This window comes from Hyperoodon ampullatus (genome assembly GCF_949752795.1).
Source record: "Hyperoodon ampullatus genome assembly, chromosome: 1".
NCBI lineage: Eukaryota > Metazoa > Chordata > Mammalia > Artiodactyla > Ziphiidae > Hyperoodon > Hyperoodon ampullatus.
The window spans coordinates 11681467-11697503 of NC_136914.1; the positions used below are offsets into that span (position 1 = coordinate 11681467).

The 16037-nt window shown below is 35.5% G+C and overlaps 1 protein-coding gene across 9 annotated transcripts in view; it reads left to right on the top strand.

The window, feature by feature from the left end:
- The window catches only part of INPP4B (inositol polyphosphate-4-phosphatase type II B), a gene marked incomplete at both ends in the record, with an annotated part of 346425 nt that overhangs the window by 161223 nt on the left and 169165 nt on the right, over positions 1-16037 (top strand). The gene's annotated exons all lie outside the window — the stretch shown is intronic.

The window sequence follows — 16037 nt, forward strand, 5'->3', positions numbered from 1 at the left end:
TCTTACATTAATTATTTTTTTATGAAACATTTTTTCTTAAAGTATGATGATAACATAAAAATCTAGATCTGCATTGTCCAGTATGATGGCTCCTAGCCCTGTATGACTATTAATCACTTGAAATGTGATTAGTCCACTTTGAGATGTTCTGCCAAGTGTAGTATAAACACCAGAGTTTGAATTCATAGCACACAAACAAAAAAAGACTGATTTCATAATGAAATGTTAACATTTTGGCTATACTGGGGTTGAATACAATATGTTATTAATTTTATGTGCTTCTCTTTTTACTTTTAATTTTTATTTTATTTTTTATTGAAGTATAGTTGATTTACAATGTCTTGTTAATTTCTGCTATACAGCAAAGTGATTCAGTTATAGATATTATATGCATTTTTTAATATTCTTTTCATTATGGTTTATCACAGGATATTGAATATAGTTCTCTGTGCTATACAGTAGGACCTTGTTGTTTATCCATTCTATATATAAAAGCTTACATCTGCTAACCCCAAACTCCCACTCCATCCCTTCCTCAAACCCCTCCCCCTTGGCAACCACCAGCCTGTCCTCTATGTCCATGACTCTGTTTCAAAGATAGGTTCATTTGTGTCATATTTTAGGTTCCACACATAAGTGATATCATGTGGAATCTAAAATATGATATCTTTTTACTTTTTACATATGACTACTGACCACTAGAAAATTTTAATCACATGTGTGACTCTCATTTGTGGCTTACATTACACCTTTTCTGTGTAAATCTCTCACCACTAAAATGTGTTGAAAAAATTCAATTATGAATCTTTAAAATTTTCTAAAGAAAAGTAGAGAAAAAATCATGTTGAAGACTCAAAAGGGAAATATGAAAGTTTGTAAGGAAATTGACTAGCGATCTCAGTAGAATATAAGGTATGGTTATTATGAAAAGGAATTAGAAAGCCCTAAGTTGAGAACCATCACCTTTTAGGAAAAATGCTGAGAAGAAAAGAATAATGGAGAGAATAATGAAATTTTAAAATGCAGCAGGCAAATTAAATCCACAAAGCCAGCAGAGAAGAAAAGATTTGACAGTAAGAAATCACATCTCGGATGTGGAAGACAAACACAATAACTTCTTCTCAAATGTTCTTTCTTGGGAAAGAACAATTCATGCAAAAACTTGAAAACAGTGAAAACTTATGCAGGTTTTTATTTTACATGCTAAAATCAGACTAACCTTATACTTACTTCTCTGCAGAAGTCCATGGAGTAATATCTACTGATTTTTTATTTTTTGAGAGAAAAATGTTGTGGCCCACTTTATTATATAGGGTCAAGTTATGACTTTTTTTTAATTAGTTTCTGCTTTATAACAAAGTGAATCAGTCATACATATACATCTGTTCCCATATCTTATGACTTTTTTTTAATGAATGAAGGCAATGGAAATGACATACTTAAATACTCAGAAGCTCAGAAAATGTCATTCACCAAACTTTCTTAAAGAATCTACCTTCGAAGATATATGCTATCCAACTGAGAGAATAATTTAAATTAAGTATTATATTTATAATATAATATAAATTAATATACTGTAATCATTAAATTACAATATGAAATTAATATGATATAACATAGCAAATTAAGAATGTAAGAATGGGACATTGTCCTACAGAAGGACTTGAAACATTTTTCTTGGTTGGGTGAAATCTCCGGCCCAGACAGAGCTTTACTCTGAAGTTCTCTTTTCGGCCTCTTTTGTTTTGTTTTAATTTTTATTGGAGTATAGTTGATTTACAAGGTTATGTTAGTTTCTGCTGTACAGCAAAGTGAATCAGTTATACATATACATGTATCCACTCGTTTTTAGATTCTTTTCCCATATCGGTCGTTACAGAGTGCTGAGTAGAGCTCCCTGTGCTATACAGTAGGTCCTTATTAATTATCTATTTTATATACAGTAGTGTGTCTATGTCAATCCCAATCTCCCAATTTATCCCTCCCCCCTTTTCCCTCCTGGTAACCATAAGTTTGTTTTTTACATCTGTGACTCTATTTCTGTTTTGTAAATAAGTTCATTTGTACCATTTTTCTAGATTCCACATATAAGCGATATCATATGGTATTTGTCTTTCTCTGTCTGACTTACTTCACTCAGTTTGACGATCTCTAGGTCCATCCATGTCACTGCAAATGGACTCTTTTACCCCTAGTCTTACTCAGATCCCAGAAAGTGTTATACTTACCTCAACCTTCCTCTCAACAGCACAGCTTTAATGGATTTTCTTACATGGTTTGATGAAGACTGTGGGTGCCATCGTGCCCTTATCTTTCAGTAGTTGCAAAGAGTACAAGGTGCTTCATTTTCATGCTTGGAAATCTATATTGAGAGAATTATTTTTTAAAAAGCTTTGAGTCTTTTCTTCAAAAAAATGTTGCCAAGGCAACTTTATATTATGCTAAGTAACTGAAACAACTACTTTCTGAATCTTTAAAATAACTATTAACTAAATTATATCATTTTAGTTGGTGAAAAGCAGTAAGTAAATGATCAGTAGATAAAAGCTGCCATTAAGTCCCTATTCATAGGACCTGTGGATGGATGGGGATAGTTATAGATGGATAGACAGAGAGATAGACAGACAGACACAGACATAGATATACAGTCTTTCTTTCCTTTTCTTTCTTTCTTTTTTTTTCTTAGGAAAGTCAGTAAGCACAGTATGAATCTAGCTGTATAACAGGGGCTACAAAAACTTTTCCTTAAGGACCAAATAGTAAATATTTTACAAAATATTTTACAAGGACTTCCCTGGTGGCGCAGTGGTTGAGAGTCCACCTGCCGATACAGGGGACACGGGTTCGTGCCCCGGACCGGGAAGCTCCCACATGCCGCGGCACGGCTAGGCCCGTGAGCCATGGCCGTTGAGCCTGCGCATCCAGAGCCTGTGCCCCATAACAGGAGAGGCCACAACAGTGAGAGGCCCACATACTGTAAAAAAAAAAAAAAAAAAAAAAAAATTTACAAAAGTGCAATGTTTCCTCTCAATTACCAAGATGATGAATTTGCAAACATGGTCAGACTTCTGTGAAGTCTAGATTTTGAAAATCCTACACTTTCTTTCATGAGCCACTGACTCTTTCAGTCTCACTTTTCACCCCAGACATAAACTTTTCTACAACTTCTCTGTGTTGGTGTGTTGTCATCTCCCTATAGGGGTAATTAGGGTATTATTTGAATATTTTTTACATAACTTCCTCCCTTACCAAGGGAGTAGAAAATGGAAAATTTTCTGAAAAGACTGCTATGATTGACATCAGCTTCATAAACTCGCAGGTAGAGACTTCCTAAGTTTGAGTATGGATTTAACTGTGAATGAAAATAGCAAGTAAGAAAGGGAATTTAGGGAATATTAGGTATATGTCTAGTCACAACTGTGTCTTAAAGACAAGGCATTATTAGTAGTTTTGTAATCTATTTAACTTGGTAAGAATGAAATCCCACTCATGCATTTGAAGGTATATTATTAATTTTATCATGTCTGGGATTGGTAAACACTTGACAGGCTAAGTTAGTGTGAGTCTGTTGGCAGGGACCAGGTGTGTGCATGGTACACCTCTTTGCCTAATGCATACCTGTATGTATCAATGAGGAAACTGTTGTCCTTCTCAGCCGTCATGATGTGGAGTGTAAATGTTGGCAGGGACATAATGGTGCAGCAGCTACTTTTCCTCATTCATACCCAGTGCCCTTTCCTGCAGCTGCCATCTGAAAACTCTCTTGCTATTAGTCCCTTAGTGTGACATTGGACTCAACGTGAACTGCTTTTATTAACTTTGAGATTGTACATACACAAAGTCTTAGGGCTGTGATAGAGTTTAAATTATTTGGGGGCTCCCTCTGGTTGGCCTAAGCATTAATACCTTCTGAGTTCAAGTTCAGATATATAACATCTGTTGCGTTGGCTGTGACGTGTTTTCACAGCGCTAAACTTTGAATTTTATATTACGGTTTAGGCCCAAAAACTTCACAAGCAGGAAATCGTAGATGACAAGTTATGTTTACTGTTGTGAAGAAAGGCTTATATTAGCAATTTTCTGCCTCTTTGCTCCTGAAGCCATATTTTTAAAAATATATAAAATGTGTGGTAATTTTTTTCTGTAAAAATAATATATGGTCACTATAGAAAATAGTCAAAATATAAAAAAGAAAAAAAATCACTCTAAACCCACCACCCAGAAGAAATACTGTGTCTTTATTTTCTACATCTACCCTCATCTTCGTGAGCTTCACTGTGGAAAGCAGACTTTTGGTCCCCATGATTACCATGCCCTGGTATCACATTTATATTATTCTCCCTCAAATAATTCCTGTCTCAGTAAATGCCACCCTCTCTTCAACAGTTCAATGCAGAAACATAAAACATAAGTATTTTTGTCTTGTCTCACCAAACCTATCCACATTCCACATTCAAGTTCAAGTACCAATTTCTAATCATGCTAATTCCACAATTTCTCTCAAATTCATTTATTTTTTGTGTTTTCACTCTATCCATTCTAATCCCACCCACCATCATTTCTTGCCTGTGATAGTGTACTGGTCTATAACGGCTTTTCTGCCAATGGCCTTGCTTCCTTAAAATCTATGGTTCACTTTTTTATGAACAAATGATACAATTGAAATTATTTACAAAGCAGAAATAAACTCATAGACATAGGAAACAAATTTATGGTTACCAAAGGTGATAGCGGAGGGAAGGGAGAGCAGAGAGTTTGGGATTAACAGATACACACTACTATATATAAAACGGTAGGGCTCCCCTGGTGGCACAGTGGCTGAGAGTCCGCCTGCCGATGCAAGGGACACGGGTTCGTGCCCCGGTCCGGGAAGATCCCACATGCCGTGGAGCGGCTGGGCCCGTGAGCCATGGCTGCTGAGCCTGCATGTCCGGAGCCTGTGCTCCGCAACGGGAGAGGCCACAACAGTGAGAGGCCCATGTACCACAAAAAAAAAAAAAAAAAAAAAAAAAAGCAGGTAAACAACAATGACCTACTGTATAGCTCAGGGAAATATACTCAATATCTTGTAATAACCTATAATGGAAAAGAATCTGAAAAAGAATATATACATATATGTATAACTACATCACTTTGCTGTCCACTAGAAATTAGCACAACATTATAAATTAACAATTCTTCAATTAAAATATAAATAAAAAAGAAAAAGATCCATGGTTCACATTGCAGACTCACATAATCTGATTAAAAATGTTATAAATATGCAGATTTCCAGCAGGAGTATCAAGGAGACAGCACTGATGTATAACCTCTTAAGTGCTATGCTGGAATTATGTGTTGGGAAGGGAAGACGGGGAGGTCCTGCTTACCAAGTATCAGTATAACACCTCGCTTCTGAGAAGTTTACTAAATGATTCTATAATCGTGATACCTAAGGGATGTGGTATTATAAAGTAGCCCAGTTCTTTGATCTAGCCTCCTTGAAGGATCGGGGGGAAAAGACAACTTGTTTATTATAGAGTTAGTGCAATGGAGAGAAAAAGAGTACATGTTGAAGACAGCTCAGAGATCCTAAATACATAGAAGGTGTGTGTGTGTGTGTGTGTGTGTGTGTGTGTGTGTGTGTGTGTTTATGTGTATTTTTGCCTGTGTTTATAATGCCACAGGCTTTATAGTCCTTCACCTTGGGTTGCATGCAGGCAAGTTATGTAGGTCTTGCCAAACTACCACTTATAAAATTTTTATAGCTTGTTTTAGTGTTGCCACGTATTTTGTTTACATTGAGTATTTTCTTCAGATTTTGTACTACTTCAAAAGTTTGCTTTGTATTTCTGATTTGCATTTCTCTAATGATTAATGATGTTGAGCATTCTTTCATGTGTTTGTTGTCAATCTGTATATCTTCTTTGGAGAAATGTCTATTTAGGGCTGCCCATTTTTGGATTGGGTTGTTTGTTTATTTTGATATTGAGCTGCATGAGCTGCTTGTAAATTTTGGAGATTAATCCTTTGTCAGTTGCTTCATTTGCAAATATTATCTCCCATTCTGAGGTATCACCTCACACCAGTCAGAATGGCTATGATCAAAAAATCTACAAACAATAAATGCTGGAGAAGTTGTGGAGAAAAAGGAATCCTCTTGCACTGTTGGTGGGAATATAAATTGATACAGCCACTATGGAGAACAGTATGGAGGTTCCTTAAAAAACTAAAAATAGAACTACCATATGACCCAGCAATCCCACTACTGGGCATATACCCTGAGAAAACCATAATTCAAAAAGAGTCATGTACCACAATGTTCATTGCAGCTCTATTTGCAATAGCCAGGACATGGAAGCAACCTAAGTGTCCATCAACAGATGAATGGATAAAGAAGATATGGCACATATATACAATGGAATATTACTCAGCCATAAAAAGAAATGAAATTGAGTTATTTGTAGTGAGGTGGATGCACCTAGAATCTGTCATACAGAGTGACATAAGTCAGAAAGAGAAAAACAAATACCGTATGCTAACACATATATATGGAATCTAAAAAACAAACAAAATGGTCATGAAGCACCTAGGGGCAAGACGGGAATAAAGACGCAGACCTACTAGAGAATGGACTTGAGGATATGGGGAGGGGGAAGGGTAAGCTGGGACAAAGGGAGAGAGTGGCATGGACATATACACACTACCAAATGTAAAATAGATAGCTAGTGGGAAGCAGCCGCATAGCACAGGGAGATCAACTCAGTGCTTTGTGACCACCTAGAGGGGTGGAATAGGAAGGGTGGGAGGGAGGGAGACGCAAGAGGGAAGTGATATGGGGATATATGTATATGTATAACTGATTCACTTTGTTATAAAGCAGAAAGTAACACACCATTGTAAAGCAATTATACTCCAATAAAGATGTTTAAAAAAAAAGTTTGCTTTGCTTAGTCAACATTGAAATATGTCAGTTAATAGAAGAAATGATGGAACTTGTGGCGTTGAAGCTCCATGGCAGCTACACATACCATATTAAATGATGGTGTGCACACATATATGTTTAGATGGGAGGCTTGGGTGGCCATAGGGTGTTTGGTTTTATCAAAACATATTGTTTTCTACATTATAATATGATGTTTGAAAACTTATTATGGTACAAAAGTTTTAAAGAAATGAAGTATTTCAGTGACAATGAACCTCATGGTCCATAAAGCTCCCCAGGAAAAAATTAGTTTGATTTATATCATGTATTATTCTCTTTTTCTCCTGCTTCATTTCTTCTCTCTATATATTTTTCTTCATTGGTCCCAGGGGTGAGGAAAGAGAGAAACTTCCTTGAATATAATTTTGGGACTCTAAAAGAAAGGATAAGAATAATTTATAACAATTAACTTTAAGATGTCCTTAGGTTTTATATAAGACATAAATATTTGTGTGTACCAGGCAGAGGAACAATCTTGTAAATAAAATATAAACATCTGAACCAAACCCTTTAGTAGGGAAAATGTAATAGCATTTGCGACATAAAAAGTTTAAATAAAAGTCTTGCTAGCACTTCTTTTAGAGAATGTGAATGCTTTCCTCTTAGATATTAGTGTTTGTAAATATCGTACATATACTAAATTCATGATGATAAAATATTTTATGTCAATGAAGACACTGTTTTGTTCAATACTATATATTTCAAATATTCTATATTCTTCATTTTTAGAGCTATATTACAGACCTATGATAAGTGTATCTATCTGTCTATCTATCTAGTCTTAAAACTATTTCTTGAATGCAGTATATTCTTATATATGCAAAAAAAATAGTAAGATACTTTGAAATCCCATGTTGAAAGCCTAGTTGCTGCACAGAGTTACATTTCAGAGACATGTTCTACATGCTGACTTAAATATTATCATATACTATTAAATGGGTTTTCTAAGCAATATACCTAGTTTGAAAGAAATGAGGAAGATACTTAATTTTCTGACCTTGCACCTTATCTTAAAACATTTTGTGACTATTACATTCAAAAAGGTTCATATTATTTCAAACCAATAATGCTACAGGAGTGCCATTTAAAAAATGTTAAAAATATATACTAGGAATTATGAACTAGAACTAGAATATATTCATATAAATTCTATTTCAAAAATATCCTCACTGTACAAAAAGTTGTACAGTAGGATTTTACCACATAGTGAGCCAGCCTGTCCATTGAACGTGGTTAGATCTTGTTTTCAAAATTTATCACCAGATGAGGTTTCCCCTTCACACGTCCTACAAGGCAAACAAGGGCTCCTGTCTACCTACATCTCCAGCCTCATCTTACACCTTGTTTATTTTGGCCTGGCTGAAGCGCATGACTTTTGAGATGTCTACTGACATTTGCATACTTAGATAAAAGCACACTGAAAATCTTTACTGACCTTAAAGAAACATTGATTAATGGGAAAAGTAATAAGGAGTCAGCTATTCTGTTTAGGTCTCATAGATACTGAATAAACCTCAAACTGATGAATTTCTTAGATGTTTTTTACAGTGTTCTATCTCTTCCGCTTTGTTTCTCTTTGTGTTTCTTTCTGTCTCTGTTTTTTGCTTTCTCTGAGGAAAATCTTAAGTCCTAAAGATCCAAAAGTGATGCATAAAAAAATATCCCTTTAGGACTCCACTGTTGACTCATACCTGATGAGTGTTATTTCTTCTGTTCATTTTTCTTCATGCAACGTTGATGCACAGTTGGAATACCATGTGGTATATTATTTATCATGGAAAGAGCACATTGGCCCTACCAACTCCTAGTATTGAGGGCAGATGCTGTGTGCCATTAAGTTCATCATTATAGATTCTTGGTATCATTTAATGAGATGTCCTGTAGAGCGCTTAGTATCACCAAGCTGGTGATAGAAATATGTGTTTTATTTTGCTGTTTGGTTATTACTCATTCAGAAGCATATTTGTCCATTGTGCCAGGATTCTTTATTTCACATGGATTGAGTAGGAGAGAGTGTATGTTGTGATGATAAAAACACGGAATTGGAATAATTATCAATCCGAATCCAAAACCTCTTTATCTGCCATTTGATACATACTTATAATTTTAAAAAAATTATACAATTTCTCAATTTTCAATTTTTTTTCACTTTTTAGATAATAATATTATCATTTGTCCTACAGGGCTACTGTAGAAATTAAGTGAACAATCAGGAGACTCTAGCACTTATGGCTATGGGATTTGGGGTGTTTGTGTATGTAAGTGCAGCTCTGGGTTTGAAACCTGGCTCTCCCAAGTCTACTTAACAGCTATGTGGCATGGCACAATTTAACTAACTGCCATAATTCAGTTTCCTCAACTGTAAAGAAAGGATTAAATAATAAATGCACAAGGTTATTGTGAGGTTTAAAATGAGCTATTGAAAAATGCCTGGTGCATATGTACATAGGCCTTTAATGTGTGGAAACCACTCTTATCACTTATGTAAAGAATCATATACACAGTAGACACCCATTGTATCAAAACTATTATTGTTGTTATTTTTCATCTTAGCTGAATGTTGATAGTGTTTCAGTCAGAAAACCGAGCCTATAATTTATTTATAATCTCCTTTAGTTTACTAACTTAGCATACCTCATAGATGCGTTTATTATATGGTACTACAAATTCCCAGTGGGCAGAAAAATGGACTTCTCTCCCAAAGCTGGTGTATTTAGAGCTGAGACAGTGATTTTGGAATGATAGTCAGGCTTCAGACTTCAGATTAGTTAGGACCTTCTGGGACACAGAAAAGGAGGAACTTGTCGATTTTCTTATTGTACTATTCCTGGAATCTAGCATAATACCTGGCATATAATAAGCACTCAGGAATGTAGTCTTTTCTCAAGAACAACTGAAATTGCGTGAAAAAAATGACATGATTACACTTAGAAAAAGGGAAGCAAGTGTGGAGGGATAAAACAATTTAGGGAATGTTGTGTTTGTCTGGGCTAACAATGCTGGTGACTTAGACCATGGTGGTTGGGGGGAAATGGTGAAATGTACAAACATTTGGGATTTTTTTTGACGAGCAGAGTTTGGTGATGGATTATCTCTGGAGGTAAGGTGTGCAGAATAACTTAAGCATTCTGACCTGCATGACTGAATAGATAAGTTATAATTCTTTGATGTAGGACATAGTGGGCAAGCACAAGGTTTAGACGAAAAAAAGGAGCCTCTTTGGCTCTAAATTGAACCATCGAGGTCTTTGCTATTAAATACAGATGCTGCTTGCTCCATGTGGCTATTGAAACTTAAGTTAAAATTTGTTAAAATGAAATGAAATTTAAAATGTAGTTTCTCCATCACCTTAGTCACATTTTAAGTGTGCAGTAGTCACATATGGCTAGTAACCATTGTAATTAAATAGCACAGCTTTGGAACATCACCATTACACAGAGAGTTCTATTGGACAGCACTGATCTAGGATAACCAGCAGTAGCATCTCTAATTTTAAAAAGTTCTAGTAACATAAAATCCCCCTTTCTTCCTGCTCATTGGAATTTAATGTAAAGAATAAGAAAGCTGACATCAAGCTTTACCCTTGTCTGCAAAAACAGAAGGGTTTTATTTTGTTTTTTCCTCAAGCTGATAGTATCAAGATGTATGTTCTTGATGTGATTTCTAGTGAGAGTGAGATTGTGCTGTATTTCTAATGGAGAGTCTATCTAGCATAGTAGTTTAAAGCATGGGCACCCTAGACAAACCTCCTGGGCTTCATCCCAACTCTGCTACTCACTATCTGGATAACTTTGGGTAAATTACTTATCTTCCCTGAGTCTCAGTTTCCTCATTTAAAAAATAAGGATGATAATAATACTACCTACTTCCTTGGGCTGTTATGCATATAGAATGAGTGAATATAAAGTTCTTATTATAGTGCCTGGCATGAATAAGGATAATCAGCACTACTAAATATTTGTTAAAGGAATAGAAAATACATAAGAATTTTGTTTTGTTGTTTGAGATTCCAGCAATTATGGTAACCAAGGCTGTCTGGTGAGTTCACACTTGAGTAAAGTATTTGCACTGGCTCTTTGTTGACCTGGGTGGAATTTACATACAGATGAGTCCCTCAGGTGGGAGATTCCAATCTTGTCCTCCTATTGAAGGATACTTGCTTAAAAGAAATCATACTCACCAGAAATTAAAATAAAAAAGAGAACAAGATTTGCATTCACAAGACCTCGTACATGTCTTGATTCTGCCACTTCCTAACAATATGGCATCAAATAAGTTACTTTACTTCTCACTTATATTCTTCCCATTTGTCCAGAGCAATGTTGTTCACTAGAACTTTCCACAGTGATGGAAATGTTCTATACTGCACTGCCTACTCTGATAGCCATGTAACTATCGAGCACTTGAAATGTGCCTAGTGAGACTGAATTTTTTATTTTGTTTAGTCGGGCTCTGGGACAATTATATCTGAGGAGTGTTTTAAGAATAAGAAAAGAGACACATTCTATACAAAAGTAACCTTGAATATCTGGAAAGCCTTACGGTGTTCCCCAAAGAGCTCTACTGCCAGCACTTTGAGAGCTTCTTGAATTCTGTCTACCTATGAAACTGAACTGGGTGATATCTGCACTCCAGATGCAGGAGTGAGAATTCAAAGGGGTGATACTCACAAACGTTTGCACTTTCTAAAAGTATGGGCATGAATAATGAAAAATGGTAACAGTGTGAGCATATGTTCTTGCTTTAGTAGCCTTTCAGGTACAGTGAGTAATTTTCATGGCTACCCAAAATAAAAAGACATATATTAGTATATGTGGATTTAGGAGAAACTTCATATGAACACGCCACCATTTTAAGCATAAATGAAACACTGAGCTTTAACATATTAAAACAATAAATGACCATGTTTGACAAACTTTGAAGGGTAAAGAAGATGTTATGTGGAAGTAAATAAACACCAAATCACCTTTATCAGGAGCAGCAAATAGACTCTCAGGATGGAATAAGACATACTTATCATTTCTCATTTTTTTTCTAATGCAGCTACCTAAAATTAAATTATAGAATCTGGCTGTTTATCAGATACACACAGATTCTGTGATTACAACTAATTCCTGTAGTTACCGTGTTCCAATGCTTAGTCTTTGCATATAAACTTGGAACCTTGAGTGTATAGTACAACAGCCGCTTATTTTAATGTTACATGAAAATCAGAGTGAATGACTACTCAGAATATCCAGTCACTTTTTCCAGTGAAATAGTGGCTCGTGGATTGCAACATTACCCACGTTGTCATTTACAAAAATGCATTTTAAAAAAGCCTGTGATTTATGGATGCAGTTTTTATCCCTCTACGGGTTAAAGCACAGACAGTTTGAATTGTAGGTTGAAAATACTGTGAAACTTGACATGTAGTTGAACTTTGTTCAGTTTTATGGTGTCACCCAGCCACTTTATGAAATGAAGCCACCCGCCAGTCATTTATGGAGTCTACACTTCATTGACTATTTCATATTTAATTGTTTTTCCTAATGGATAAATTTTTATGGCTTCTTTCAGGTTTGTTTTAAGGTCTAATTTTGCTTAATGAATGAAAGCCATTTGGCTCTTAAACTTGCCACCCATGTACACCCACATGTAGTTTTAGAGTGTGATAACTACCAAAAGACTCTATTTAAATTGTGTAGCCATTTTTATTCTACAAAATGGTATTGTACAGCCCATTGTAGGAAAATATTTCCATTTGCTTAGATAATAACAATTTCAAATAACATTTTAATGTCTTTCTTACTGGTCTGTATCCTTTGGTAAATAAATTTTTATCAGGCTATTTGGTCTTACTTCCTTCTTGTAAATGAATTAACTGTTACTCTTGGGCACTCTTTCTTACAATAATTACTTTTCCTAATTTCAGGAATTTTTTAATTCACATAACCAGATTTTTTAAAGTTGATTATTCTGGGTTTACACTTCTAATAAGATAGGTGCTCACAGGTGGCACTTTGGCCTCAAGACTAGAGATTTCTTGTGTATATCCCTTAGACAAGCTGAGCATTTTTGTGGTTATTTTCCTTTTGAAGAAGTCAGAGTATTTGTAAAATGTAGTGGGAGGGATAAAAGTTCATGAAAGAGCTTAAACTATATTCTAGATGTTTCCATCTCACCACCACCCCCAGCTTCTTTTACACCAAGCAGAAAGAAAGCTTTCTGATGGAATCTCTACATAGTTAGTGTATTACTCAGAATTCTCTAGAGAAACAGAACTAGTAAGGTGTGTGTGTGTGTGTGTGTGTACTCATCCTTAGGTCTTCAGGGTGAGTCAGCAAGCTGGAGACCTAGGAAAGATTATGGTGTAGTTTTAGTCCAAAGGCCAGCAGGCTTGAGACCCAGGAAAAGCCAGTGTCCCAGCTCAAAGTCAGCCTGGCAGGAGGAGTTCTCTTTTGGTCAGGAGATGGTCAGCCTTTTTGCTCTATTCAGGCCTTCAACTGATTGGATGAAGCCCACCCAAAGTAGGGAGGACAATCTGCTTTACTCAGTCTATAGATTTAAATGTTAATCTCATCCAAAACACCCTTATAGAAACACCAGCAATCACATTGGACCAAATATCTGACACCCTGTGGTCTAGCTAAGTTGACACATAAAATTAACCATCACAGTAAGAGATGCCATATGAAGGTACATTTCAAATCTTTCTCTATCCTTGAGGAAAACATAACCAAACTAGGGTTACAGATCTCAACCATATAAGGTTAGAAGTCTCATCAGTGACTCATTTATGTATTGCATGTATGCATTTTAACTGGGGCAGAGCTCAGCATTCTACTTTGGGGTTAGCTTATATTTTGACTTTATCTCAAATTTCAGGAAAATCTAAGAATTACAGTCTTCAAGCAAATCTTTCATTCAGTTAACAGGCCTACATGGAACACTTTCTATGGAGAAAGGACTGTGGTAGGACAAGACGATAAACAAGACAAGTCTCTGTAACTCACAGACTCAGAGCAAAGTTTTCCCCATGTTGGAATTCCCCTCCTTGAATACATCATCATCAGGCTTTGAAACTACTTTTAAATAGAGGCTTTAAGTAGATGCTAAACTTTTTCCTCTTTGAACTAGGTTCTATTTTGGTAGTCTTAAACCCAGCTTTATTTTTCAGCAGTAGAAGCTGTTTTCAGCTCTGTACAGAGAATTCCAGTATGAATTAGGGAGATTCAGTTAGAGCAGGTGGATGGCTGGAGTAAGGAAAAGGGCCAGATGCCAGTTTGCTTACTTGGTTTCCCTGTTTCCCAGCACCCTCCCTGTCCTTCTAGCCATGACAGCCCCAGGGGTGTAAGTAATAAAATTTAAAAAACATTTACCTATTTAATAATCTTTCCAGTGTTTCATGCATTATATATGAAAGCTGTGAAGCAGCTTTGGCTATTTCCCTTTCAGTTTCTCTATGGCTCATTTTGTGTTCAGTTATTTCTTTTTACTCTTCAAGAGTCATTTGGGTTTTTTGTTTGTTTGTTTTTTGTCTCATTTTTCTCTTCATGTTATTTAATAGTCTGTGTTTCAAACATGTTATACTTAGTAATGTGTTTCATATTATGGAAGGTTCAGAGGGTCATAATAACCTCCAGGAACTTGCAATTTTCCTAAAGAGAAAAGCCTGTATTTTTGAAATATTTAAACAAGGTAAGATGAAACAAACCATATAGGCAAAAAGTGCACCATCAGGTTATTTCCAGAGATCTGTATGAATATTTCATCAAGTATCAAGAATGTCAATCTTTACAGTTGAAATGTCAAGAACCATAGAGCATTAGGTATTTCTCAAGTAGGCCTTAGCAATCACCTGTCTCCTTTGGAGACATATTTTATATGATTTGCCTTTTATTTTTGTAGGTAGCAAAGTGAAAGTGGATGGATGACAGTAAGTGCCAAAAGAACTTTAATGTGTAAGCGGCTTAAGCTTACTAGTATTTGAATATTCAGTCTTTTTTTTTCAACTTCCTGTGCCTACCTATTGGAGTCTTGGAGAATTGGAAAGAGTTAGAGACAAGGTAGAAAATTTGTTTTAAAAATAGAACTTTAGTGAGAGTAAGGTAGGGAATTCATAAGAGATTGTGTGTGTTTAGCAGGGCAGTGGATTTTCCAGAAAGAAATATTCATTGTCATTGTTGTAAGGTAGCAACTGAAGCAGACAGCTTTTGAAAGCAGAAGCTGTTGTTACTGTGAGTAAAATGATAATGTTAATAGATAGCGGAGTGTTTTAAAAAATATTTTCTATGGATTAAAAATGCATTTACACAGCTCATCACTTTTTCCATTCATACCAAAGGTTTAGTAAAGATGTGTAACTGTTTAATTATAATGTTGATGCCAGATTTCTGTTTAGATAAAAGCGGCAACATGCAGACTGGACCACAGAGGCCATTATCTATGAGTCTCAGAATGCTAGACACCACTATGCACTTGAACATATTTTAGAGATTATTACTGCATACCTAGTAGCCATGCCATTTGAACTGAAAGATACAGAAGTAAAAAATCTCAACTTATAACTTACCCTTTGTTCAGGTTTAATGTTAAAAGTACATGAAAGTTTATAAATGTGATTCTAGAAGTCAATAGCTCCAGATTCTACACCCCTTCATATATGTTCATTGAGTACGTTCATAAACAAGGCACTGTGTTTATTGTTTGTAATTTTGTTAATTTGTCTTGTATGTCTTTGTTCTTACAGTGGAGAATCATATGAGGTGAGGAAAGAGTTGGTATAGAATTATAGTCTAAAAGGCTTATAGTTTTCTAGTGACTCTGAGATTAACAAGTAGTTTTATTTAGATGCTTCCATCTGTGAAGCAAGAGGTTTCAAATTGTTTCCTACATTTCCTTCCAGCCATGGCATTCTGTGAGTTTGTAGTTGTTCTTTTCTTTTACTATATCAAAAAGGATATATTAATTCTGATATCCTAAAACTTGGGTCAGTTAAAGGGATATTTTGCCAATGAAAGAGATGCTGGTAATTACAATGGAGTAACAGGTGTAAACTGGCACATATGGTTGCTCCACCTCTAACATATGT